Source organism: Lissotriton helveticus, chromosome 9 (assembly GCF_964261635.1).
Source record: "Lissotriton helveticus chromosome 9, aLisHel1.1, whole genome shotgun sequence".
In the NCBI taxonomy this organism is placed as follows: Eukaryota; Metazoa; Chordata; class Amphibia; order Caudata; family Salamandridae; genus Lissotriton; species Lissotriton helveticus.
The window spans coordinates 394456910-394469347 of NC_136070.1; positions in this window are offsets into that span (position 1 = coordinate 394456910).

The window sequence follows — 12438 nt, forward strand, 5'->3', positions numbered from 1 at the left end:
GATAATAGCCAACCTGACGTCTGCTAAAAGGTTTCATATTGGGGAAAGACTAAGCTTGTGCTTGTAGCTGTCAATTACCACACACTTACCTTAAACGAGCTAGGAGCACGCTCGCGTAAGGAGAAAAGACGTTAGCATTTTGGTACAAACCTTCCGTCTCCCTCACCACATACGTACACCTCGTTAAAACTAACGTAGTCATTGTAATGCACTCATACACAAAAATGGAATCAAACGTTTTACAAGGTGCCACCCCACCTATTGCAACTAGCCAGCGTTGCGATATTACAATCAATCAATTAATAAGGCAATTAACAAAACAAACATTGGTAAAGCCAATAGGTCCAGCGTTGGTCGCAAGCCTTCTGGCAATTCATTTTTGGTTTTGTCAGTTTTTACAAAACTTTATTGTTTGGCAATATGCCGGACCCTCGTCAATCAACAAAATAAATTAAATTGCTGCAGGCAAATTAGTTTTTTCAGGTCTAAAAAAAAAAAAAAACACACGTTACCAGAGCACTTGCTAGCAATGAAGGCAACTGTGTGGGTGTGTTCATTGTGAAAGGGTGGCATGCTGTTACTCTTAGTGAAGTCAGCCAGTGGCTGAAGTGGGCTGATACATTGCCCCTTAATGCATGCTGGTGTGAATGGAAGAAAAATGTAAATGACACCAACCACACACTAACTGATGAAGTCTGGCTGAAACCCCTATAAGTGACTATGGTATACACATCATTTTAGTAAAATCAAAAGGTCTTCGCTAACCCAGACCTAAAAAATCAGTCAGTCTGCCTGCAAGCCTCTTGCCTTTGAAAAATAAAGGAACAAAGAAAGAAAAAAGGAATGAAAGAAGAAAAGAAAGCAGGCAAGAAAGAAAGATAGAACAAAAAGGCAAGACAGGATAAAAGAAAGAAAGACAGACAGAAAGAAAGAAAGAAAGAAAGAGGAAAAGAAAAAAGGAAAGCAGGAAAAAAGAACAAAAGAAAGAGAGAAGCAAAGAGAAAGGGAGAAGGAAACAGAAAGAAAGAGAAGGAAAGAAGACAAGAATGAAAGAAGGTGAAAGAGAGAAAGAAAGAAAAAGAAGAAAAGAAGGAAAGAAAATTGAAGAGAAAGAAGGAAAGAAAAACAATGTGAAAGAGAAATAAAGAGATAGAGAAAGAGAAAAAAGAGGAAGAGAGAAGGAAAGAAGGCAAGAATGAAAGCAGGAAAGAGAAAGAAAGAAAGAAAAAGAAGGAAAGAAAAGAAAAAGGAAAGAGAAGAAAAGAAAAGAAGAATGAAGGAAAGAGGGAAGCAAAGAAAGTAGGATGGAAAGAACAGAAGCTGCATCATCAGGTATAATGTTCCATTGTTGTGTTCTTGATTGACACCCATTAAACACCAGTTTCTGGTTTAACAAGTTTAGCCAGAATGACTCTAACAGTTTAATGTGTTATCCTGGCTAGTATGTGCAGAAAGGGCTTCTCCTTCCATACAGGTGTCTCATCAGGACTCTAGTAATAGGGGAACATAGTGGCTGGCCGTGAAATAGAATGATAAGCCTGTCCGATGTGTAAGGATGATGAAGGAAGAAATAGAATTCATCAATTTGTGGCAAATGGTAATGTCATATTCACTCAAGGATGATATACCCCCCTGAAGGAGAGCACTCGATTGTTGTGAAAGTGCTGTGAAAGTCAAGCCTCTCTGTGGGAGAGTACCGGTTGTCAATGTCAACTGGTAAATTGTACACAACTGTCAATGTGCTCTACCCCTCCCCCCTCCCTCCCCCCTAAAAGTCAACATTTCTGGACACTGTAGGAAAGTTCCCTTTTTGATATGGCTACCCCCACTTTTTGCCTGATATATGATGTGAATTCGTCAGGAAGTGGACTAGGTGCTAACCCGGTCACCAGTGCCAGATCTCTTTCCTCAAAACTGTGCAATTGTTTTCCCAATTGGCAAGACCTTTAGTACCTTCTGTAAGTCCCTAGTAAATGGTGCCTAAGGCCCTAAAGAGGGTCTCTAAGGGCACATCACTAATTGTGCCACCACAAAGGACCCCTCAGCAAGCTCATGCAAACTGCCATTGCAGGCTGTGTGTCTTGGTGCAGAAAAAAGTGAAAACACGACATGATACACATCCCCGTGTGTCATGTCCTCTAACATTGCAAGTAATATTTAAAAGTCACCCCTACAGCAGGCCTTACAGCCCTAAAGCAGGGTGCCTCATATTACATGTGAGGACATATCTGCATGAGCAAATATGCCCCTGTGCTGGTCCGTTCCATTACTGCCAGTACAAGGGAACAGGGAAGTAATTTAAAAACATGTGCTGGACACTGGTGAAAACAACTTCCCCACATACATGATGACTTCACTGAAAAGAGGGGTGTTTGGTATCAAACATCTTGTATTAATGAACCCACACTGATTCCAGTGTCGGATATAGTAATATATGCACACAGAGGACACCTTAGAGGTGCCCCCTGGAAATCTACCATCCCCAGGTGCTGACTGACTGGCTTTGGTCAGCCTTCCACCAGAGACAAGTGTCTCACCCCCAAGGGTGAGGGCCACTACTCTCCAGGAGTCATAAAACCAAGCCTGCTTGAGCAGGGGTTGCCTTGCACCCCTATGCACAGGATGACCTGAGGATTAGCATTGCAAATCTGTGGGAGCTTCAAAGAGGCCCACCGCCTTTGGCATCCAAATCTGGTTTCTCTCCCAGGAGAGGAAACTGACCTCCTTGTCCATCGCCCTTGGCACTGGGACAGGCAGGAAAATTGAGGCAAGACAGGCATATCCTCCCACAGGTGAGCACAACCCCTGAACTGGACTACCAGAAGTTGATGCGACTTTTCATAAGTAGCCATCTTTGTGATGGCAAATGTAAGATCTCTGGGAGAGGGTTATGCCCACTTCCCCCAGGAAGTGGTCGTATAGTGGGCATAGTGACCCAAGGGCTAAGTAACCCATTTGCTCCTACCCTATACTCCTCTAAAGCCACATAATTCATTATTTTGGAGAACCCTGGCACCAGGAAATCAGATCCTGACAACCTAGGAAGAAGGAAGACACAGAAGAGCTGCAAAAGCAAAGACTACGAAAGAGCAACCGAGTCTGCCCCAGCACTGTAAGCCTGTCTGCTGTTTCAACATCAAATTGCTCCAAAGTCATCTTATCCTGCAAGCTGTCATGCCTCCAAAGTCTAGGAGGACTGCCTGCCTTCAATAAAGCCTCAAGAAGCAGTAGCACTGCTTTCCTGCATCATGCAGGCACCCCAAAGAAGACTATGAGACCCTCCAACCGCAATAGTCCGACACTACAGAGCATCATTGCACCTGCGTTTACCAGCCCGAGCTGAAGTGGACCAATGGTGTCAGCATGGTCCCCAAACCCTCAAGAGACAGCGTCCACTTTGGTTTTGCCCTTCGTGAACTTTCCGATGCCGTCTGCAGCTTCTGTTTGCAGGCCCCCTCTAAAGAGAGTGCTCCCAGTGACAAAAATCAGATGCCTGAAGACACCTCTGCACCTGTCACCCCTAGTTTATTTATTTATTTATTTATTTTTTACACTTATAAAGCGCGCTATTGCCAATCGGCGTCCTGGCGCTGAAGTGATAATTCCAGAGAAGCGAGAATCAAAGTACTTATTGGGAGAATAGCCATGTTTTTAGCTCCTTCCTGAATGCCAGGAGATTTGTATTGAGTTTGAGGGAGAGAGGAAGGGAGTTCCACGCCATCGCAGCTCCCCTGACAAAGCTCCTTCCGCCCCAGCGTGCCCTCCTGATCCGGGTGGTTTTGACCAGCCCCAGACTGGCCGACCTCAGTTGTCTGCCTGGTCTATACCACTGAAAAAGATCTTGAAGGAACACTGGGCCAAGGCCATGCAGTGCCTTAAAGACAATGCAGAGGGCCTTGAACCTGATTCGCTTCCGTACCGGAAGCCAGTGAAGTTTAACCAATTCCTTGGAGACTGAGGAAAATCTGGGCAAGCCCCCAATCAAGCGGGCGGCCGCATTTTGTAAAACTTGAAGCTTGTTAAGCACTCCCTGTTGTGCCTCAAGAAAAAGGCTATTACAATAGTCGATGCGAGATAGAACGAGGGCTGTCACCACCGACTTTCTACTGCCCTCAGGAAGGTAGGGTAGAACCTTTCTGATAATTCTCAGAATGTAATGTACTGAGGAACTCATCGCATTGACTTGGGGTTTAAAGGTGAGAAGGTTATCAATGACAACCCCCAAATTCTTCACCTTTGTTACAGGGATGGGAGGAGACCCCATATCAGTGGGCCACCAGTTAGGGCTCCAAAGATTAGTGCTTGGGCCAAAAATGATCACCTCTGTCTTTGATGAATTCAATTTTAAACAACTTTTTGCCATCCAGGAGCTAATTGCAGACATACAATCCTGGAATCTGCCTGCCACCTCCGTCTCAGTCCCCGGGAGCACCGAGACCACAATCTGGGTGTCATCGGCGTATGATGTTAACTCGAACCCGAAGGATCTGATTACTGGGGCAAGGGCGGCAACGTAGATGTTGAATAAAGTGGGGCTTAGGGATGATCCCTGCGGGACCCCCCCCGGGAGCTCGAAAGGTCTTGATTCATACTCCCCCATGGCCACCACTTGTACCCGCTCCGTTAAAAATGCCTCCAGGAGCTTAAGTGCTTGGCCTCGAACCCCGCAGCCCTCCAGCCGATCTAATAACAATGCATGGTGGACAGTATCGAAGGCTGCTGACAGGTCTAAAAGAATCAGCACTGCCTGGCCCCCTTCGTCAAGCACCTTCCGGATCTCCTCTGTGGATTTGATAAGAGCGGTCTCGGTGCTGTGACCCTCTCTGAAACCATGTTGTGCTGAGTCAAGACCTTTAGAATTGCGCAAAAAGGAGCAGAGTTGGGAGTTCATAATTTTCTCAACCAATTTAGCAGGCAGTGGCAACCTGGATATTGGTCTGTAACTATTGGGGTCCGAAATGTCAAGGGAGGGTTTTTTAAGGAGCGGGCTAATTGAGGCCCGTTTCCAACTCTTAGGGAAGTTACCTTTCTCAAACATCAAATTGAAAATCCCTGCCAGTTGGTTCGCGATAGGAGCAACCGCCAGTTTTGCAATGGAGGTGGGGCAAGGATCGTAAGGTGAACCTGATTTGGTGGCTAGCAACAGTTTTGCTACTTCCTCTGCCTCCACAGGGTTAAAGGTCAAGAGAGTAGCCCCCGTAAATCCCGCATGGGAATTCCCATGAGGGGTTTCAAGGAGGCTCTGGGCCACCTGAGGTTCAAGAGAGGTGAATATTACCTGAACTTTATTCTGAAAGAACTTTGCTAAGGACTCACAGAGTTCTGGGTTGGGCGGGACCGTCACCGCCTTCGGAGAGGCAAGACTGGTGACGGTATCAAAGAGTTCTTTTGTTGAGTTCTTAGCCTTCTCAATGCGGTCCGTAAAGTATACCCTCTTCGCTTGCCTGATCTCATCTTTATAGACCCTTTGGCCGGCTCTAAGCCTTTCCTTATCATACTCGGAATAGGTGGACCTCCAGCTCCGTTCTAGTTTTTTACATGCTAATTTAGCTTCTCTAAGGACGTCCGAGTACCAGGGGGCTGATGGCGCCGACCTAGCGGGTCGACATCGTTTGGGGGGGGCCAGCTTAAGGCAGGCGTGATCAATCCAGTCTGTGTACTCAGAAGTAGCTGTATTTACGTCTGTCGGTCGGGCCGGGCCAGAGGCCAGGAGCAACTCCTCCAAGTCTGTTCCTTTGATGTTTTTCCAAGGCCTACACATACTGCTAGTATGACCCTCATCTGTCACTGTTTTAGCCTGAGGAATAAGGATGGCGAACCGCACCACCCCATGGTCTGTCCAGGGTAGAGGTTCGGCTATTTGAAACCTGAAATCAGAACTGTTGGTAAAGATTCCATCTAAAGTGTGGCCTGCCTGATGGGTTGGACCTACTACCGACTGGATCAGGCCCACTACAGACATAATGTCTAATAAGGCCAAGGCTAGTCTGTGGAGAAGAGGACTAAAGGTGTACCCAAGCATCGTGAGATCTGAATCCCCCGTTGGTTCAGACCAACTGGTTTCCCAGTCCAAGTCTGCAGCCTCTTTTCTACCGGACTGGTCCCCATGGGGTAAAATTGGGCACCCGATGCTGATATGCACCTCCGCACCTGGCCACCCAAAGTGAGGTGTTGGTGCTGCCTTGTACCTTGCTCCACACTTACCTTAAATCCAGGAGATTGGTCCCGTAAGTTGTTGTGAAGTGTCCGAATTCACTACATGTTCTTCTCAAAGAGGATAACCTTGGGCACCCGACGGTGACATGCATCTCTACACCCGGCCATCCCAAGTGACCTGTTGGTGCTGCCTTGGATGTTGCACCATACTCACTTTAATTCCAGGAGATTGGACTTGTAAGTCACTATACTGAACCTGAATGACGTACTTGTTTTTCCTTCTATTGGATAATGCTGTTGCTTCTGAAAAATGCACTGTCGACTTTTTAAGAGCAAAAGTATTTCTCTTAAAAAATGTACCTACCTGATTGTATTGATTCTGGTGCTTCCTTATTGAGTCTTGTGCATTATGTATTGACTATTGTGCGTATTTGCAGATGTCTAATACTACTCTCTGATAGGCCTAAGGCTGCTTGTCCAGACTACCCCCTAAAAGCGCACTTTGGGATGGCTAGAGCAAGCCCCTGTCTGCTAGTAAGGGAATAACTGGACTCTTTGTACGGTATACCTCTTTTTGATATCCCAACTAAAGAGCCTACCTCCTACATTGGTGGTGCAATGGTGGGATACAAGACTTAACACCTACTATACCACTTGGTTAATGGGTGATTCCACTAAGGGATCCAGAATTGTCTTTTAGTAAAAAGCATTTTTTTTACTTTCAATACTTTTCCTAAATTGTTTAAACTAGCTGTTGGGGCCTTATTTTAAGTACCCCAGTCCAAACTGTTTAGAATAAAAAAATATCACTAGGTAGGCCCAAAACTTTTGGGAATTTTTTGTCATTTTCTAAAAAGGTCCAAGATTTAGTAACGATGTCTTCTACAGAAGATCTGGTTTAGGAGCTCAACCTGATCCCTTACCTGCAGCTTACAATGCAGCAGTTATGGATCTCACTGAGGGTCAGAGTGGAGACAGTGAAAGTAAGGTGCCAGTAGAGCCTCCTCCCCTAGGGAAACATGACCTTCTAGATGAGGAACTAATTATAGAAAGACAAGCCAGGAGGGCTGTTTTAGAAGCCAAAATCCGGGCTATAGAAAAGGAAAGAGCTGAGATGGGCCTAGGGCCTATCTCTGGTGGCAGCAAAATAGTTTATAGGGAGAAAGATGACTTTTTTGACCTTAAGATCCCCAAAGAGAAGACTTGTAAAATGAGGTAACTCAGCAAAAAGTATTGGGGCTCTTTTCTCTGGGAGCTGTAGGGATCAATCAATCAATCAATCAATCAATCAGGGAGATTTAAAGCACGCCACTCACCCGTGAAGGTCTCAAGGCGATTTGGGGAGCAGCTCCGGTCAGTTGAAGAGCCAGGTCTTGAGGGTCTTCCTAAAGATGTGAAGGGTGGGAGTGTGTTTGATGTTGATCGGCAGCTCATTCCAGATCTTGGTTGTGATGTAGGAGAAGGTTCTTCCCTGCGTTCTTGCTCTGTGGATGCGCATGGGTTCGGCGAGGGTGAGGTCAGCGGATCGGAATTTCCTCGGGTATGTGGAAGGAGATTCTGTCATTGAGATATTGGGGTCCAGTGTTGTGGAGGCATTTGTAGGCATGGGTGAGTATCTTGAAAGTCACTCTTTTCTCGATGGGAAGCAAGTGGAGGTTACGCAGGTGCTGGGTGATATGTTTGTGTTGAGGGATGCCAAGGACGAGTCTGGATGCGGTTTTTTGTATGGTCTGGAGTTTGGGGAGCAGAGACTTGTTGAACCCGGCATAGAGGGCATTTCTGAAGTCCAGTCTGCTGGTTATGAGTGCGTGGGTGACGGTCTTCCTTGATTCACGGGGGATGCATTTGAAGATCTTTCGGAGGATGTGAAGGGTGTTAAAGCAGGTGGAGGCGACGGCATTGACCTGTCGGGTCATGGAGAGGGAGCAGTCGAGTATGGTGCTGAGGTTTCTGGCATGGGCCGTGGGGGTGGGGGGGCTGCCATGGGCAGTGGGCCAGCAGGTGTTGTCCCATGCAGAGGGGGAGGGCCCGAGGACCTCTGTCTTCTCCGAGTTGAGCTGCAGGCAGCTGCTGCTCATCCAGAATGCAACGTCCTTCATTCCTTCCTGGAAGTTGAGTCTGGTGGTGACTGGGTCCTTGGAGAGGGAGAGGGTGATCTGGGTGTCGTCGGTGTAGGATACTATGTTGAGTCAGTGCAGTCTGATGATGGCCGAGGGGGGCCATGTAGATGTTGAAGAGTGTGAGGCTGAGTGACGATCCTTGGGGTACTCTGCAGTTGATTTCCGTGGGTTCGGAGAAGAATGGTAGAAGCCCAATTCTTCGAGTTCTGCTGGTGAGGAAGGAGCAGAGCCAGTCAAGGGTGGTACCCTGAATGCCGGTTTCGCGGAGCCTAGCGGTGAGTGTGCGGTGGGAGATGGTGTCGAAGGCTGCAGAGAGACCGAGTAGGACCAGGGCTGCGGTGTGCCCTTGGTCGAGGAGGGTGCAGTTGTTTCTGTGGTGGCGAGTCTCAGTGCTATGGATGCTGTGGAACAGGTATTGGGAGGGGTTGAGGATGGAGTTTTCTTCGATGAATTTCGTTAGTTGGATGTTGACAGTCTTCTCTGTGACTTTTGCCACGAAGGGGAGGAGGGAGATGGATCAGTAGTTCTTGAGGTCCGTGGGATCTGCTGAAGGCTTCTTGAGTAGGGGTCTGACTTCTGTGCATTTCCAATCATCGGGAAAGATGCCGGTTTCAAAGGTGGCGTTGGTTGTGCGTCGTAGTTCCGGGGCGATGGCGGCGGGTCTGTGGAAATGGTGAGGGGAGCAGGGGTCCGTGGGGGCTCCTGAGTGGATGCCTTCATGGTCGATGTGGTGTCTTCGGTGGTGATTAGGGTCCAGGAGAAGATGGTGGGCTGGCTGGCATTGCTGGAGGAGAGAGTGGGTTTGGAGTCAGGTGTCTGGTCGTTGAAGTTGTCGTAGAGGCCCTTGATTTTCAGGTGGAAGTAGGAGCCAAGCTAGTTATAGAGGTCCTGGGAGGGGGTGATGTCTGTGGTTTCGCTGGGGGTCTGGTGAATTCCTGGATGATGCTGAAGAGTTCCTTGGAGTTGCTGGAGTTGGCGAGGATCTTGTTCTGGATGAAGGTCCTTTGGTGGATCTGATGCGTTGGTGGTATTCTGTCATGGCATTCTTATAGGTGGTGCGGTCTTACGGGGATTTGCTGTTTCTTCAGTTCTTCTCGAGACTTCTGCAGGTGCGTCTGGATTCTTGGAGGTCGGCGGTGAACCAGGTGGCTTTCCTGGGGCACTATCTGTCAGGGTTATGTAGGGGTGCGAGCTCATCTGCACAGTTGGAGATCCATCTGTGGAGTCCTTTGGCTGCAAGGTTGGCGGTCAAGGTGGCGGGTTCATTGCGGTTGAGGATGGAGTTGAGCTGCTCCTCGGTGATCTTGCTCCAGTTTCTTTGTGGGGGACGGGGTGCAGGTTTTGGCGCCGTGGGTTTGTCGACGTGGAAGTGTATGCAGTGGTGGTCCATCCATGGGGGTTGTGTGGTGTGGCTGAAGTGGATGTTGCTACCTCCTGCAAAGATAGGGTCGAGGGGATGTCCCTCAACCTCCAGGATAGGCCCCTGACTCTAAATGAGGTAGATGCTGAGTTCTATAACCTCATGCAGGATTCACTGATTGAGGGCTATGGACTTACCACTGAGGAATACAGGATCAGGATCAGGGAGACGCGAAAAACCTAGAGTCAGACCTGGGTAGAGTTTGTAGATCTTTCAATGAAAACACTAGGTGGCTGGGTGAAAAGTAACAATGTGCACAACTATGATGGACTTAATAATCTTATTATGAAAGAGCATCTGTTGAGTAATTGTGTTTCTGGGAGATTACATCAGTACTTGGTAGACCTAGGTCCACTTTCTCCTCAAGAGTTGAAGAAGAAGGTGGATCACTGGGTCAAGACAAGGGTCACCAAGACAACTCATTGTGGGGGTGACCAAAAAAAGGGGGTTGCGAAGCCCTCCAAAGGCAGGATGATGAGTCAAAAAACAAGAGTCTTCTCTAGGCCCTCAAAAACCTGTTCAAGAGTGGGAGCCCCAAGCCAAAACACAGTCTAAGGGTCGATACCACGTTAAGAACTGGTATCCTAAAAAGGCTTGGTGCTTAAATGCAAGGCCAATGGGCACCAAACTAAAGATCGTAACTGTTCCAATAAAAATAGTCCCCTTAGTGCACCTGCAGTACATGCAGTGGTAAGTCTCCAGATAGGATCCCGGGTGAGCCCTCACCATGTCAGAGAGGTCAGCAAAGCAACCTTAGGCTCAGAGGGTGGGGTGGATGTAGCTGCCCTGGCTGTGTGGCCCATTATTATGGAAAAATACAGACAACAGCCTCATAAAAATGGGATCAGAGTTGGAGCACTGAGAGAAAATGGTGCAAGTGTCACAATGGTAAAACTGGCATCTTCTGAACAATACCCAAGTGGTGAGACATTGACAGTCCTCAATGCAGATAATCAGGCTAAGGTCCATCCCTTGGGGATGCTGTCCTTAGAATGGGGAGGGATTACTGCCAGCAGAAGGTGGTGGTATCCTCTGCAATTCTTGTAGAATGTCTGCTAGGCAACGATCTGGAGTCCTCAGCATAGGCTGAGGTTGAAAGAAAAACCAAAACAGCAATGTTGAGTATACCTAAATGGGTGTATTTGAAACCCAGAGCCTAGAATGAAAAAGAGGAGTTGGAGTCTGGAATAATGGCCCAACCTGCCAAGAGAAAAGGCACAAGCTCAGGCCCTCTCTCCTCAGGGAGAAGACCTGTCGGCTCCAGAGGGTACTGAGCCCCAGGAATTTGGGCCGTACACGGCAGGGTTCCGGGGCTCAAACAGACCCTCTAGGGAAGATCTGTGCCTGAGACAGAAGACCTGTCCCACTCTTGAAAGCCTGAGACAGCAAGCTGCTGATCAGGAAAAGGGAGATGTCAGTGACTCCCACATGACCTATTGAGAGGAAGGGGTCCTTTACACTGAGGCGAGAGTCCTCAAACCTGGTGCCACTAGGAGAGTGGTAGTGCCTCAGATGTATAAAGAGTTCTTACTCACTTTGGCTCATGACATCCCCTTAGCTGGGCATCTTGGCCAGGGCAAAACTTGAAGTCTATTAGTCACCCACTTCTACGGCCCAGGGATGTCCCAGAAGGTGAAGGAGTTTTGCAACTCCTATGTTACCTGCCTAGCCAGGGTCAAAGCAAGTAGCCACCCAAGGATGCCCTTAATTCTACTTCCAGTGGTTGGGGTTCCCTTTGAAAGGTTAGGGATTGACATTGTCAGTTCCTTGGGTTATCTAAACCCTTTGAGGTCTTCCTGATATGGTGTGTGCAACAAGTTAAGCTTTGCACTTTCTACACTTAGACCTGTGTGCTAAGCTGTGGGGCCCAGCATAGATCTGCCACTGCCCCTTTTTTCATTAATTCCTAAAAGTTACTTATAGTGGGGGTCATTAGATCCTCAAAATTCGACTTTCAGCTTTATGCTGATAACTCCAAACTGCTGCTTCAGCTTGACAAGGGAAGTTAGTCTGAGTATTGCCTTCACACTTGTTTAAATTAGAACTACAGCTGCATTCTGGACAGCAGCACTTTTCCTTTCAATTGTGGCAAAACAGAGATTCCGCTGCTGAAGAGGGAATTGCCTCTCCCCTTCCGTTTGTCAGCCCAGTAGCCCAGAGAGCACCCCACTAACAAAACACTATATTTAGAGTCTGGCAGTGTGTTTGGACAATGGTCAAGTGAAGTGTTCAGAGATTTAAAAAGTAGCTAAAAGGTGCAGATTTCAGTTTAAGCTTGCACAGAATATCAACCCATGTTTGTACCTCTGTAGGAGGGCCTCAATAATGACGGCCATAATTCTGTGTCATCTTGATTAAGGTAATGTCCTAGTACACTGCAAAATTGTCCATCCATGTATTTAAGTAAGATAAGATAACAAATTGAGGCATCCATCTCACTAACAACCTTAAGAAGAATGCCCATGTTACCCCTTCCTTGTAAGCTATTGCACAGGCTCCTGGATCAGCAAAGGGTAGAGTTAAAAAAAACGTGTATGGCCCCTATGGCAATCTGGGATCATAGCCCTCAATAGTTGATGAAGATTTTCAGCCCATAAGACAGCTGAGATGGAGGGAGCAGATAAAGCTTACAATCCGAAAATTCTCCACAGCCTGTTTGGGAGGCCTCATGGGGGGGGCTTGTCTGTGGAATGCCTTACTGGCATCCATTCAGTTATTGCAATACCATGAATGCTTCAGAAA